The sequence below is a fragment of the Carcharodon carcharias genome, chromosome 5, assembly GCF_017639515.1.
Source record: "Carcharodon carcharias isolate sCarCar2 chromosome 5, sCarCar2.pri, whole genome shotgun sequence".
Lineage (NCBI taxonomy): Eukaryota > Metazoa > Chordata > Chondrichthyes > Lamniformes > Lamnidae > Carcharodon > Carcharodon carcharias.
Genome location: NC_054471.1, coordinates 147,055,147 through 147,071,457, shown reverse-complemented (window position 1 = coordinate 147,071,457; position 16,311 = coordinate 147,055,147). Strand labels below are relative to the sequence as shown.

At 40.4% G+C, this 16,311-nt stretch overlaps 1 protein-coding gene across 3 annotated transcripts in view; it reads left to right on the top strand.

Annotated features, from left to right (window-relative positions):
- mms22l (MMS22-like, DNA repair protein) overlaps positions 1-16,311 on the top strand; it is a 154,939-nt gene that overhangs the window by 61,434 nt on the left and 77,194 nt on the right. The gene's annotated exons all lie outside the window — the stretch shown is intronic.

Here is a 16,311-nt window from a genome sequence, read left to right as displayed (position 1 = left end):
TTTCTTTATGATGGTCTAAGTAGTGAGTATTTGTGTGTTGCTTCTCATCAGGATATTACAGTCAAGCAAAAACACCTTTTCCAGTAGGAGCCATTGGTTAGCAATCAAGTGTGGAAACCCAGATATTTTCTTTCCAGCCTGTATTTGGGGTGATTCCAAAGCTCATGTTTCCATCCACTGGCAGGATAAGATCAGCACAGACCATAGTTTGAATGTGAGAATCTTCCAGTGTGTTACGTTTGTCACCTCACTGCATGGTGGGTTTATTCATTGAGTCAGTGAGTAAATCAAGGGACAGCTGTAACAGGTTTAGGCCTGTGGATAATATAATGTTGGCTGCATAGGGGGACAGACACTCTTTTGCCTGCTTCCTGCTAATAATGGCATGCACCTAATATATTAGTATGTGAAACCACCACTTAGTCAGAATTGAAGATTAATTGATTGAGTACAGGTATTGTGTTTACATAGAGTCTTTAACATAGTAAAAAGATGCTTCTCAGGCACATTATCAAACAAAAGTTGACACTGAGCCACACAAGAAGATATGGGGACAAGTGACCAATAGCTTGGCCAAAAAGGTAGCTTTTCAAGAAGTTATTAAAGAAGGAAAGAGAAGGGAAGAGGTTTAGAGAGGAAGTTCTGGATCTTAGGGCCCAGGCACTGAAAGCACACTGCCTACAGTGGAGTGATAAATATAGAGGATGTGCAAGGGACCAAAACTGAAGGAGTACAGCGACCTCAAAGGGTTGTAAGGCTGAAGGAGGTTACAGCGATAGGGAAGGATTTGTAAATAAGGGGGAGTATTTTAAAATTGAGGAATTACAAGACCAGGATCTTCTAACCTTGTGTTCGAGGTGTCATTAATGACTATTGTTGGAGTTTTTTAAGGTAATGTTTAACATCAACATTATTCAAAATGTAACAAAGAACAACTGCACCTAGAATGAGACTTCATCCTTGCCACGAGGCCACAAAAGAGAACCTGATTATAAAAGCAAAATACTGCGGATGCATGCGATCTGAAATAAAAACAGAAAGTCCTGGAAAAACTCAGTAGGTCTGGCAGTATCTGCGGAGAGAGAAACAAAGTTAACATTTTGAGTCCAATATTACTCTTATTTGAAACAGCTGAGGATCAGGACAGCTATGAGATAGCTGGAGGTCTGGTAGTTTGTATACTCTGTGGCACTTATTGTAGTTCCACGTTTGACTGGAATATTACTCATCCTCCTCCTCCTCTCTCACGTTGTCCAGACCTGCTGCTGTCAGACAGGGCATAAGTGTGTGCGTAAGAGTAGGAAGTTGGGTCTGCCTGCCCCCTTCCCATTAAAAGCTCACATGGAACCAGATCATTCTGGAGTGGGGTATAGTGTTAACTTAGCAATGCCAGGTTAATATCATTGTCCTTTTTTAATAAAGCCTTTACCATCTGCATCCCCCTTTTGGCCTCACTATTAGCTTGCGAGTGTGCCGGTGAGCTGGTCATGTGGACAAACCCGTAAGATTCAGTTAACTCCCTGAAGTATTCGTTAGCAACTTGTGGGCCATTGTCTGAAATGACGAGGTCTGGAATCCCGTTTGTGGCAAAAATTGCTTTCAACAATGCAATGTCAGTCTCAGATGTATGACCATGTGGAAGATTTACCTCTATCCATCTTGAATGGTAGTTAATCACAATCAAAAACCTTTTCCTTTTGAGCTCAAAAAGATCCATCCTGAGACATTCCCATGGTCTAGACAGAAATGAGGACTCCATCAGTGGTTCCCTCTGTTCCTGACAATGGATGGTGCACGTGATGCATTTGGATATCATCTCTCCTAATGATTTGGAGAGCCCTGGTCGCCAGATGGAATTTCTCACTCTGGCACAACACTTCGTGATACCCAAGTGACCTGTGAAGTATATCGAGCTGTAGGATTCTAGACATAACCAGTCTCTCAGCACAAGTCATCCATGACACTGAGGTGGTGTCTTTGCTCAAAATATTGCCTCAGAATAGGATTTTGTGGTGTATGTTCTGGCCATCCTCTGATGCAGTCCTCACCGAATTGAGCACATTCTTCATCTGACATTTGTGCATTTCTGATCTCGGTTAAGACGAGTCCATGGTGTTGTAGCTGGTAGATATTTGGTCATTAGTGAGATAAAGGTCTCACGGCTTCAACAAAGTTTATATCCCTTTGTTCCGGCCTTCCTACAGGAATATGTGACAACGCATCCGCTGTAGTCTGTTTCTTTCCTTGCACATACTCCGTAGTAGCATCAAATCTCATCAAATTCTTATAAAATTTTTGCACCCTTGGCAGGGCAGCATCTTTGCTAATTTCTTCACATTCAATAGGGTAACCAAAGGTTGGTCAGTCTCAATTGTGAATTGAAGACCCAGGACACAGTCTGCAAACTTCTCGCAAGCCCAGGTAGCAGCAAAGGTTTCTTTTTCGATAACCGCATACCTTTGTTCTGGTTCAGTCAAAGAACGAGATGCATAGTACACCGGTCTACATTTACCATCCCTCTGGGTCTGGGAAAATACAGTCCCCAATCCAGTCGATGGTGTCTCTGCAACAACGATCCTGGGCAGTTCTGGATCATGTTAAGAGCTGATGGTATTAACATTTCCTTGACCCTTTCAAACAACACCTGCTGGGTTTCTTCCCATCACCAATGCTGGTCTTGTCCTAGCAACCGACATAATGGTTATTTCACATTTGCTACATTGAGCAAGAATTTCCCCAGTTGATTCACCGTCCCTACAAATCACTAGAGCTGTGTAACATTTCGAGGATGCGGAAGTTCTTTGATCATTCTAATTTTCTGAGGATCTGCACTGACCCCTGATGCATGTACAATCTACCTTAGGAATTGAGTAGTCGATTCCGAGAACTCTCATTTGTTATTAAGGGCAAGTCCTGCTACTTGTAGATGTTGTAGCACAGGTCTCACTCGGGCATCATGCTCAGCTGTAGTGGAACCATGGATCAGGACGTCATCCAAGTAACAAATCACTCCCTCCTGTCCTTCCAACGTGGCATCGTTGGCTGAAAAATCTCAGGTGTTGAAGTGATACCAAAAGGTAATCAGTTAAAGCAATATCGCCCAGGTGGTGTAATTAAGATTGTGAGTAATTTGGCTTCCTCATCCAAAGGTAATTGCCAAAAGCCACAATTCATGCGTAGCTTAGTGAAAATCGAACTCTTTCCCAGCTTTGCCAGACTTTCATCCACAGACAACATTGGATGAATTTCCCTTTCAACAGCTTTATTCAACTGTGAGACCTACACAGATTCTTTGTGATCCATTTGATTTCAGTACTGGAACCATACATGATCACCAATTTGTAGATTTTGTAACAGGTGCTTACTCCTTGTCATAACTTTGAGTCAACTATACCTGCTGCAGAAGTGGGTGAGGAACTTTATTAGGTGTAAACAAACACACCAGCTTTGCTTGTAAGGTGATGTGATGAGCTGTTTCAGCTTCCGAATTCCTTTGAACAATTGTGGACATCCATCCCTAAATCTTGGATTTCCAATTCCTCCACTCTATAGATCAATTGTAAATCGGTACCAGCTCTTCCACTTGAAAGTGAACAGTCCAGGTTCTGGAGTACGCATCAGATTTTGATGTTTCTCCTCTCTTTATATTGAAGCATTGCAGTCATCTGTCCCATGACCTTAAGTTGTATGCCTCCTGGTCCATGGAGTTGTATGCTTGATGACTGAAGAAAATTTTGTTCCAACCACAGTTCAGTGTTGCAAAGAACTGAAACTCCAGCTCCAGTGTCCTATTTAAAACATGTGTTATGTCCATCGATTAAAATTTCAGCACTACAAAAACTTCCCGTTGATCTTTTAGTCTTGCCTAGGAATGGCACCTCTATATCATTAATATCTTCAATTAACAATGCTGGTGCAAGAGCAGGGCACAGGTTTTGGGTACTTTCTAACGATTGGTTCAACTCTTGACCTCTCAAAGCTTCACCCACCACCACAAGGCTGGAGTCAGGAATTTTGAAATGCTGTTATTGTTGTTATGTAAGCACACACTCGAACCAGTTTGCTCATAGCAAGGTCCCACGAGTAACAGTGAGATAAAATCTGTTTTGGTGATGTTGGCAGATATTGGTCAGTACGCTGGTAGTTTTCTCCCGCTCTTTGAATAGCACAATGGATCTCTTATGTCCACTTGAGCTGGCAGAGCAGGATTTCACAATAATTTCTCTTCCAAAATAGGGCATCTTCGTTAAAGAGCTTAATGTTCTCTCCTTCTGGAGTGGTGTTTGAACCCATGACATACCAACTCAGAAGAGAGTACTACCTTTTTTTGAAAAGTGTTATAATCCCAGTTTAATTGCAATGTTTGAATGTATATGGCATATTTTCTTTGTGAATATATTTACCAATGATGGTATAATGAGGAGTAGGGCTGCAGTGAGATGTGAAGCCATTAGCAAAGTATTTGTTATATAAAAAGATACCCTGTAGTAATTGAGTGGTATGTGAATTAAATTTAGTCAGCCAAAGACTGAAAATAATTCATACAGTTTGACTACACATACCTTCATAATTGAGACTGAAGTATTTTGGACTATATTGTGAAATTCAGAATTTTAGTGACTGATAAAATTAAACCTGTAAAATTCAAAAGCCAATGTCTGACTTTTACTAAAGGGTATCTTATAATTGAGGGGCTTGGTGTCAAGGTTAGATATGTTACAATTACTAGTCTTCTTGTGAGGGAAGCTTTGCTAAAATGGGGAGCTGAAAGGAGGCAGAAAGGTTTGCAGGATGCGTCAAACTATGTGTAAGTGAATAGAATTTTTCTGAATGAAAATGACGGATTGGAGGAGAGATTCTTATGCTCTCAATGCTATAAGCCTCGTTGTGTACTGTTGAATGCTATGATGTGTATCGTTTATTCAAAGTCATTATCTGAATTATTTAATGCAGTTGAGGTTTGTCTGATCTTTTGGGTTATTGAATTGGTTAAATCTGCTGTAAAACCAAAAGCTGATATTATTTGGCATTTCAGGTGCTTTAGTTTGTCAACAGATCTTGTTTAAAATGAGGAATCATGAAAAGGTAAAGCCTATAATGTAGGACACCTTCACAAATTGAAAAGAAAAGATGAGAGAATATTAGACAAAGCCAAAAATATTTGCACTGACTAACTTCTACCCATGACATCTCCAGTAATATTTATGTATTTAATAGTTACGATAGTCACGAAAGATTATTACCTCCTATTTCTGTAATAGGAAACTTGCTTCTGTTAGCATAAGTTTTCCGGTACCAAAATCACACAAAGTGTTGAGTGTTTCCAGTTCTTTTCAGTTGTATGTTATTGCTTGCTGACTGCTAAATCACTCATCAAATTGTAATGGAAGGGATGCAACTTGTGCCACAGTGATAACTGGACTTTAACATTAATAATGAAAAGACAGTTTTAAAACTGTAAGTGACTCAGTGGTAACTTGGACTAGTTTAAATTGAAAAATAATATATTGTTGTGCATGATGAGGAATTAAAGTAAGTAAAACTTCCTGGTCAATCAGTTGGTCTCACCTTCCAGAAGAGATGTTTTGCATGACTACAATACTCTGTTAAATTAAATTCCTGTTGTCTCATTATAGCTTTCTCCAGTACTCCAGAGGCATTTTGGAGCTCCAGCAGTTCTATGTACAAATATCTTTTTAAAGTGTCTAAACTTATGCCTATCATGATTGTGATTGGTTAATATGTTGAATATTGTTATAGTCAAATTCTTGTCCTGTGGGCTATCCAGGAAAATGTGTGTTCATCTGCCCTGGTCCGTAACATATTTCTTAACTACTCAGATAAGCTTTGTTTAGTTATTTCTGTCATTGGTGAAAATGTGTGAAACCATGTTTAAACTGGTGTTTAGGTGATTTAATTTTTATCTTTCAGGCATTTTTTTTTTGTAGAAGCAGGATAAATAAACTTCTTCCAAAAACTTCCTGAAGAAATTGTGACATTTTAAAATAAATAACATTGGAATTTGAAGTGATTGTAAAGTGGAAAAATCCTTTAGTTGAACTCAATTTTTAATCCCAGGAGACTAATTACATGTAAACCTGTGTGTTAAGCGAGATGCATGTGAATAAAGCTGTTGTGTAATTGTTTTTGTAGAGCCTGAAATACATGCTATGCAGGCAAACAAGAAAAAAGGATGGATTGGCTTCTGCCTGAAGCTACATACAAAATTACCCTACCTGTCAGCTGCTGTTGAGACAGTTATAATCCTTTGCATACGTGGAGTTCAGGAAAGGGCCATAGGTTCGTGTTACAGTCTAAGGTATCCCAAACTGAAATGCACAAGGCCTAAGGGTTGACAACAAAGCGTTACTACTGGATATTTTATTTCCTTACTTACTTTACAACTTTTGTCCAATTCTTCACTTCCTTCACTGACATAAAAGCAAAATCTTTCCTATAACAGCTCACTCCACATACTCCCCTCTAGCTACAAGTGTGCACGGAGGGACACATTGCCACTTTCATGCTTTTCTTAGGGATGCTGTTTGCGATCCTTGATCTTCATCAGCCTGCCGAGATGTGTTATCAGTTGACTTACATCTTGTTCTATTACTTTGTAACTCGTATCATTGAGTTACCGGTTCCCCTGATCACATAAGAAGTAAAGCTGTTGTTGAAGTAATACTGACTCATATAGGCTAGAAGATTCCTAACTGGACTCTTGGTGTGTTATGAGTTAGATGATCTTAGCCAGGACAGCATTGTGATGACTGAACAGTGCGATGCCAGTGGAGCTCTGCAGGAGTTGATGCTTTTAGAAAATGAGGAGAGGACATTAAGGAGATAGGGGATGAAATTAATCTACGCCAGCAGCTTAAAGCGGGTTTGCAGCGAATCAGCAGCAGATTATTCATCATGCCCCATCTTCTTTTCACTGAAGTTTACAAATCAATAGTTCAAACTCTCTCTGGAGATTCATTCCCTTTTCTGTCACTTTTACTTGGTTTGAAATGAAAAAGCTTGGCAATGTTTTCCAAGTCGATGGAAAATAAAAACTGGTGCGATGAAATATCAGCTGATGATTCGTTTTGAGCCTGTTTTGCATTGCTGACATGGACCCACTTCATCCCCAAAAAGTTTGAAAAGAAATTAGTCCTTGAAAATAGCATGGGTACATGAAGATTTTAGCTGCAAGCACTTTTTTGATCTTTGCACTTTAGGGATCTGTTCATTTTGGAGCCTGACTAGATTGGATATTGTGCTTGAGCTGTTCTTAAAGGCCACAGCCTAGCATCTTGCCAATAAATATCGTCTCTTTTAAATGTCTACTGAGCATTCTAGATGGTTTTTGGCTTCAATATTTCGCAGCTGATCTTGTTGTCTATGTTATGCTCCTCTGGAATTTTGCCGTTGAATGTGTTGGTGAATCTCCTAACTCGAATCTCCAACAAGTCTGACACTGTCATACAGTGGCACTGTGAAAGTCTTGTTTATCTCAATTTGTCCAAGGTAGTTTCTTTATCCCTCATTCCAGTAAAAATAATAAGTATCAGTCTGCCCTTTCCACTTGGTACTTACACTGTTGAAAGTGAGAAAGGTGGCCACTTCTATGACTGCCTGTCTTTGAGATGTACCAATCACCAACCCTCCCAAAGCATCCCCCACCCATCTCCTGATTCCAGACAGCTTCCAGCTCTGTGGTCGTTGTTATACCTGAGGCAGGCTCCCTAGTCTTTGCTGGAGAATTATGCTAGTCTGAGAACAGAAATATGCAACAGCTGCAATAAAATGAAGTGGCCAATGTGATGCCTTATAAATTTTACCAAAAAATTAAAGAGAATCTTCCTCTTATCTGATGAAACCTGTGCAGGTCCATTTTCTTGAAGTAGAATTTTTTTAGTTCTTTTATAAGATTGGGGCATCACTGGTTAGGCCAGCATTTATTGCCCATCCCTAGTTGCCCTTGAGAAGGTGGTGGTGAGCTGCCTTCTTGAACTACAGTCCATGTATTGTAGGTACATCCACAGTGTTGTTAGAAAGAGTTTTCCAGGATTTTGACCCAGCGACAGTAAAGGAACATGGATATATTTCCAAGTCAGAATGGTGTGTGAGTCGGAGGGGAACTTGAAGGCGGTGGTGTTCCCATGTATCTGTTCCCTTGGCCGACAAGGTGGTGGAGTTTGAAGGAGTCTTGGTGAGTTACTGCATCTTATATATAGTACACACTGCTGCCACTGTGCATCGGTGGTGGGAGGAAGTGAATGTTTAAAGTAGTGGATAGGGTGCCAATCAAGCGGGCTGCTTTGTCTTGGATGGTGTCGAGCTTCTTGAGTGTTTTTGGAGCTGCACTCATCCAGGCAAGTGGGGAGTATTCCATCACACGTCTAACTTGTGCCTTGTAGATGGTGGACAAACTTTGGGGAGTCAGAAGGTGAGTTACTTGCCATAGAATTCCCAGTCTCTGACCTGCTCTTGTCACAGTATTTATATGGGCTGGTCCAGTTCAGTTTCTGGTCAGTGGTAAATGATGGTGGGGGATTCAGTGATGGTAATTCCACTGAATGTCAAGGTAAGATGGGTGGATTCTATCTTGTTGCTGGTGGCCTGACACTTGAGCAGTGTGAATGTTACTTGCCACTTATCAGAACAAACCCAGGTTCTCCAGGTCTTGCTGTATTTGGACAGGGACTGCTTCAGTATCTCAGAAGCCATGAATGGTACTGATCATTGTACAATCATCAGCGAACACCCCCACTTCTGGCCTCATGATGGAGAAATGGTCATTGATGAAGCAGCTGAAAATGTGTGGGCCGAGGACACTACCCTGAGGAACTCCTACAGCAATTTCCTGGGACTGAGATGATTGATCTCCAACAACCACAACCATCTTCCTTTGTGCTAAATATGACTCCAACCAGTGGAACATTTTCGCCCAATTCCCATTGACTCGAGTTGTGCTAGGGCTCGTTGATGCCACACTCAGTCAGATAAGTGTGCCTCGATTTCAAGGGCAATCACTCTAACCTCACCTTTTGAGTTCAGCTCTTTTGCCCATTTTTGAGCCAAGACTGTCTTGAGGTCAGGAGCTGAGCGGCCCTGCAGAACTGAAACTGAGTGTCAGTAAGCAGGTTATTGCTGTGTAAGTGCTGCTTGATAGCATTATTGATGATAGCTTCCATCACTTAGCTGTTGATCGAGAGTATCATGGACAGTACACAGCGTGGCAATTTTCCCCACTGCCAGGTAGATGCCAGTGTTTTAGCTGTGCGGGAACAGCTTGGCTAGAGGCACGACTAGTTCCGGAGTACAAGTCTTCAATACTACAGCCAGGATGTTGTCAGGGCACGTAGCCTTTGCAGTATCCAGTGTCTTCAGCCATTTATTGAAATCACGTGGAACGAATCAAATTGGCTGAAGCCTGGCATCTGTGATGCTGGGGACCTCAGGAGGGGCCAAGATGGATCATCCACTCGGCACTTCTGGCTTAAGATGGTTGCAAATGCTTCAGCTTTATCTTTTGCACTGGTGTGCTGGGGATTCGTTGAGGATGGGGATATTTGTGGAGCCTTCTCCTCTGGTCAGTTGTTTAATTGTCTCCCTCCATTCACGGCCAGATGTGACAGAACTGCAGAGCTTTAATCTGATCTATTGGTTGTGGGGTCACTTAGGTCTGTCTACTGCATGCTGCTTCCACCATTTGGCATACACGTAGTTCTATGTTGTAGCTTCACCTGGTTGTCTCCTCAATTTTAGCTATGCCTGGTGCTGCTCCTTGGCATGCTCTCCTGCATTTTTCATTGAATCAGGGTTGATCCTGCCGGTTTGATGGTAATGGTAGAGTGAGAGATATGCCGGGCCATGAAATTACAGCTTGTGGTTGAATATAATTCTGCTGCTACTCCTGGCTCACATCACCTCATAGAAACCCAGTCTTGAGTTGCTAGATCTGTTCTCAATCTATCTCATTTAATGACGATCGTGCCACACAACATGATGGAGGCGATCATCAATGTGAAGAAGGACCGTCTGGTGGTCAGTTCTACCAATACTGTCATGGACAGATGCATCTCTGACAGGTATATTGGTGAGGACAAGGTCAAGTAGGTTTTTTTCCTCTTTTTAGTTCCCTCACCACTTGCCGCAGACCCAGTCTAGTAGCTATGCCCTTCAGACTTGACCAGCATGTTCAGTAGTGCTTCTGAGCCATTCTTGGTGATGGACATTGAAGTCTCCCACCCAGCGTACATTCTGTGCCCTTGCCACGGTCGGTGCTTCTTCCAAATGGTGTTCAGCATGGAGCACTGATTCATCAGCTGAGGGTGGGGGAGAGTATTAGGTGATAATCGGCAGGAGGTTTCCTTGACCATGTTTGACCTAGTGCCACGAGACTTCATGTGGTCTGGAATCAATGCAACTCCCTCACACCTCTATAACACTGTGCCACCACCTCTGGTGGGTCTGTCCTGCCGATGGGGAGGATGGTGATGGCGGTGTCTGGGACATTTTCTTTAAGGTATGATTCCATGAGTATGACTATGTCAGGCTGTTGCTTGGCCAGCTTGTGGGCCAGCTGTCCCAATTTTGGCACCCGTCCCCACATGTTAGTAAGGAGGACTTTCCAGTTTCGAGGCTGGGTTTGCCATCGGCATTTCCAGTGCCTCGGTTGATGTCGGGTGGTTTGCCTGGTTTCCTTCCTTTTTGACTTTGGAACAGTTTGGTACAACATTGCACAGATCGTTTTTTCAGGTCAGTCCAGGTGACCCCTCCCATGACTTCTGGAACCTAGCTGGTCTGGTGCACTGTATCTAATGTTCTTGCAGTATGAATCAAGGGATACACAGTGAAGGATGTGCCTCCTTCATTTGCATTTCTTTAGCATTTGCCCACTTGTGTATTGGTTGGTAAAGCCTTTCAGGTCACAGTTGGCTTGGAGAAAGCAGCAGGGAGATTGGGATGCTTCCCAATGTGCTGCTGAGTCACTTTCCTCCTCCTTATGCCCCAAAAAATGATAGGACCTGAAGCCTAGCCCACCATCCCTTTCCTTTAGTTCTTTGCCTATCGGTATTCTTGGCCTCACATTGTTTCAGAGCTTAAAATGGAATGTGCACATTGACCTTGTCTTTCCTTGTTCCTATAAGTTTCAAGCTTTAAAACTCAAAATTTTCAATAGCTAATCAGCATTTCCTTATCGATTTCAACCTGGATGTGTGCTAGATATTTCCTTTCAGAAAACTGAATAACACCTTTGAAATTGTGGTCTTGGCAAATGGAGAAAGCTTCCAATTCCCAGTGTTGGCATCTTTTGCCTTTGTGTCTGCAACTTAATATTGGAACTTTAAAAAAGAAAACTATATTTCGTGTAAAACTTCAGAGTTATGAATAACTTATTTTAAGATCAAAAACCAGCACATGGTTCTTAAGAAGTCAATATCATGAAAATCCCAATATTCTAGGCCAATTGCCTGGCTGATTTACATTTAAAAATAAGCCTAAATTTGCAAAAAGCAGGAAAGATAAACAAGTAAGTGAGAAATGATTAAAGAATGAGGTCAGTCCAGGGCTAAGTACTATTGTGTAACTATAGAAAAAAAACATTTTCCCCTCAGTCAATCTCAAAATTACAATTAAAAGCTCCTGTTAGTTTTTCATTTTTTCACACAGTAAAACAAACATGCTTTTGTGATACCATGGAGAAACCCCACAGAGTATGTTCAGTGTTGTCACTGTCTTAATACCAACACTATAGAACAGCATAGACTGTACATTGGGAAATAATTACACTTAAGTCAATGTATGATAATATTGTGTAATACCCATAATTGACCATTTCTGTTGGATCTCCAGTGACACATCTTTGAATATCTTATACAGGATGTTCACATATGTGCAATATAATTCACAATGCACTGAGCAGACACAATATAAATTTAAAAGATCAAATGTACAATGATATTGCTGGCTTTTTACTGTTCAAGTTCATGGATACAGTAGGCATCACTAGTGCTGTAACAATGGTTTGTTTAGTTGGTGGGGAGAGAGAGCTTTCTGCCAAGTTTTAAAGAAAGCTGTTAGCAAGAAGTACACCATGATTCATCTCATGGTGTGCGCGCATCTCTGGCTACACACTGGGAAATTTGTGGTATTCAAATTATTCTGTTACGCAGTTGAACCTATATTTTAGTATGACCCAAACTGCAGAGTAATACCAGACTGCTCTCATGAAATACAAGACTGCTCTGCTATTTTTTGAACTTCCCAATCAGTTCCTGCTTTTTATGTCTTAGCGTAGAACCATTTTAAAGATAAAGGTTAGTGCCCTGTTTAAGTGTACAAGCAGTATGCTTCCCAGTGTCAGTTGCTACTACAAATTGTAAAATAACTTCCAAAAGAAAGTGTACTTCCAATGGCTACTTGTTACAAAGAAAAATATATAATGAAGGGATTCACTTAAAAAATAAATTGAGCTATGCAGTTTTAATAACTTACTAATTGTTCTTTTTGGTAAATTCTCTCAATGGCCTTGGTATATTATGAGAATAATAGTTACCACAGTGATGTATTAAACCCTGGAGTGGACAAGAAACTTTGAGACCTTTTAAAAAATCTACCCATTGCTTTATTCTCAACAAATCAATGGTAAATAAAATGTACTGATTGTGGTTTTGAATTTACAAGCAATCTTCACCGAAGCTGAGGGTTGCCTTGCCCTGGATCCACCTACTTTAGTAAGCTGACATCACAGTGTCACTGATCAGCGCAGCACCCAATGAAAATTCTGATTTCAGTAGCATTACTGTAATTATCTTACCCCGTCAAAACGTCTACAAAATATCCTCACGTTTGAGTTGAATTTATCTGAAATTATTAAGAAAATTAGAGCAATTTCATCCTTCATGCCATTTACTCTCTGAGGACATGACTTCCCCTATAGAGCAGGCTGCATGGGGAGTTTTGCAGCCCTGCAAATTAATGGTTCATATCATAGAAATTCAGGTTTTTTGCTCTCTCTCCCAGGCCCCCACCCCCACCTCTCCCACTATGAAAAGTAACAAATTGTGTGCGAGTATGATTTCTTGCCAGTGGGTAAGAGTAGATGATTTAGATCACATTTTACTGCTTGATGAGCAGTGTCCTCTCGGTCAGACTTAAGCCTGTGTCCCCACATTTCTCATTACTCTTGAGCTAAATAGGGGCTGATTGTATCTAAATTGCTTAGCACAGGGGCCACAGACGAGCATAGTGAGCAGGGGGATGACCTGCTATTCAGTCTGGGAATAACCCCAGTGTGCAACTGCAGCATTAGCGCACTTGAAGTTTTTTTTTAAAAAGGGACTGTTAATGCTCTTGGCAAAAATATAAATGTGGAAAAAAAAATCTCTTGATGCTTTGATATAGAAAGTGGAATGTGGGAACTAGTAGGATAATGACACTTATCAGCTTTGGATGGATTAGAGCCCTATTGTCATCTTCACTCTATTGAATTTAAACAATTAAAATAGTGGTTCATCACTTTGAAGTTTTAAGCAGTAGTAAGTAGACTGTGCTGCCTCCTGCTGGCTGATTGCATTCTGGCTTAGGCTTTCAAATGGAGAAAGAAATTTGCCAAGATCTTTCTATACTGACTTTCACAGCCTTCTTTTAGGCTACTGCAGCTTTTTGCCAACCATGATGGAGCAATGTAGCATTTTATGCCTGTTTCCTGCCTTCTCTTCTACCCAGTAATATAACATGTGGACCGCAAAACCTCAATCTGTAATTCAGATGAAAAATAACATCAAAAAAGATGCTTTCTGTATGTTTTTTTTAAACAGAAAATAAAGAAGTCTCCACTTAAATAGAAGACCATCATAAAAATAACACATGGTCTGTTCACTTTAAAAGTCTGTGGCAGCAGCATGAGTTATTTCTTCTTTACTTCTTTTTCTAAAATATTTAAGAGAGATGTTGCCTGTCTCCTGTGTCCTGAGTACTGTGTGCAGTTTTGGTCCCCTTACCTCAGAAAGGACATTATTGCCGTAGAGGCAGTGCAACGAAGGTTGACCAGACTTGTTCCTGGGATGGTGGGACTGTCTTATGAAGAGAGATTGGGGAAACTGGGCTTGTATTCTCTACAGTTTCGAAGAATGAGAGGCGATCTCATCGAAACCTACAAAATACTTAAAGGAATAGACAGGGTAGAAGCAGATAAGATGTTTCCCCTGGTTGGGGATTCCAGAACCAGGGGACACAATTTTGAAATGAGGGGGAAGCAGCTTACGACCGAGATGAGAAATTTCTTCACTCAAAGGGTTGTGAATCTTTGGAATTCTCTGCCCCAGAGGGTTGTGGAAGCTCAGTCATTGAGTATGTTTAGAGTGGAGTTTGAAAGATTTTTGAATAACAATAATGTTAAAGGTTATGGGGATAAGGTAGGTAAAAAGCATTGAAATGTCTGATCAGCCATAATTGTATTGAATGGCGGAGGAGGCTTGACAGGCTGAATGGCCTTCTCCTGTTCCATTGTTCCTATCTGACATACAAAGGCAAATGGTGAAGAGTTAATTCACAATGGTCACACTGCGTGTTCAACTTTGATGATTCCATCAAGCCTATCAATCTATTAAAGCTTTAGTGATATCACAAATTAAAAGCAGTTGTCATATGCAACTAAATGGTTAAAAATCTAACTTGCAAAGCGAGAAGTTTAATATCTCATTTAAATTGTAGCTGGTTAATTTTGTTTGCATGATAATGAAGTTACTTGTTAATATTTAAGGGATCAATTATAGTTGAACGTACATTAACCAGCTCTGCTCTGCAGGTTTTTCATCTCAGTTTACCTACTTGTCGTTTTACTTTGTTAAAAAAAAACTTGCATTTATATAGTGCCTTTCACCATCATAGGATGTCCCCCAAGTGCTTTGCAGCCAATGAATAATTTTTCAGTTGCAGTCACTAATGTAGTGTGGGAAATGTGGCAGCCATTTTGTGCATAGCAAGCTCTCACACCCAGCAATGTGACCATGACCAGATAATCTGTTTTGGTGGTGCTAGGTGAGCAATGAGTATTGAACAAGCTCTCCTCAAAATGGTGTCATGGAATCTATTATGTCCACCTGAGAGAGTAAACGGTAAGCATTTCACTTTTGAAAATTTATTTATTTTTAGGGTAACTGATCCCTGGAGCAATCATAGCTATCTGAAAATCCAACCTACATAGTTCAAAAGTGCAGCAGAGTACAATACTTCCACATGTACTCTGAACTTCAGATAACTGGTTTGCAAATATGTTGGACTGTCTTGTGAATATAAGTGGAATTATTTTACATGTTTGTTATTGTGCAGTTCACAATTTGCTTGTAATTTTTGACTACCGATTATAAATTTAGGAGTAATTATTTAACACTGCTTGAGTTCAGAAAGCAAGCCTCTGTTCTGTATGAGCTGTTATTTACTTTATTCTCCATGGTGTCTGGTCCTAAGTCAGTTGATAATCCTTGTTTGCAAAGTTCTGGAATGCAGCTGATTGTATTTTATTGTGTTTGCGGAGAAGTTATTAGTCTAACAATGTAGAATTTACAATTTTTGCAATTTATGTAGGAGCAAATGGGTTTTAGTTACTCATATTTTGGAAACACAGTACAAATGTGCAACTAAGAACCATCAGTACCAGTTTCAGCACTTGGAGATGTAGGAGGCAGAGATTTATGGCATCAGCCTTCAACAAAATATTTCTGTACCAGCCAGGAGAATGTGGGAAAGAAAAGTTGTGATTTTTCACCATATTGTGACATGCTTTTTAGAATTGGCTATAAAAACAGCATTAAATGTATTTGCTGCTGAATAAAACTGGCATAATCCTCATAGAAATGGCTTGATTTGTAATCCACACTGGCTTTCCCCCTCCCTACTCTAAAAGGAAACAAGTTACTGTCTCATCATGAGTGTGTGTGCATGTGCATATTGTTTGATAATCTTGTGCATTTCTTGGGGCATACTCTATAAACATTGGTGTAAATTTTTTCTCGTATTACTGGGTGGTAACAGATTAGCTGCCTGTCTTCCACTTGGCGGTAAAAGTGAAAATTCACTTGTGTTGAGTCATCCAGTTCAGTATAATTGGATTGAATTCCATTCTCTATTTGGATGTTCTATAAGACAGAGAACGGAGGGTTATGACTAAGTTAACTTTAATAGAATATTAAATTGTCATTAGAACATCGTACTTGATCTGTATTTTCAGCACTAAGGGGGTTAATAAAAGCAGAATTGAAGTGAGTTCAGATTTCTAAACTTTTAAATACCAATTAGGAGCAGGGCTCCATCATTGAT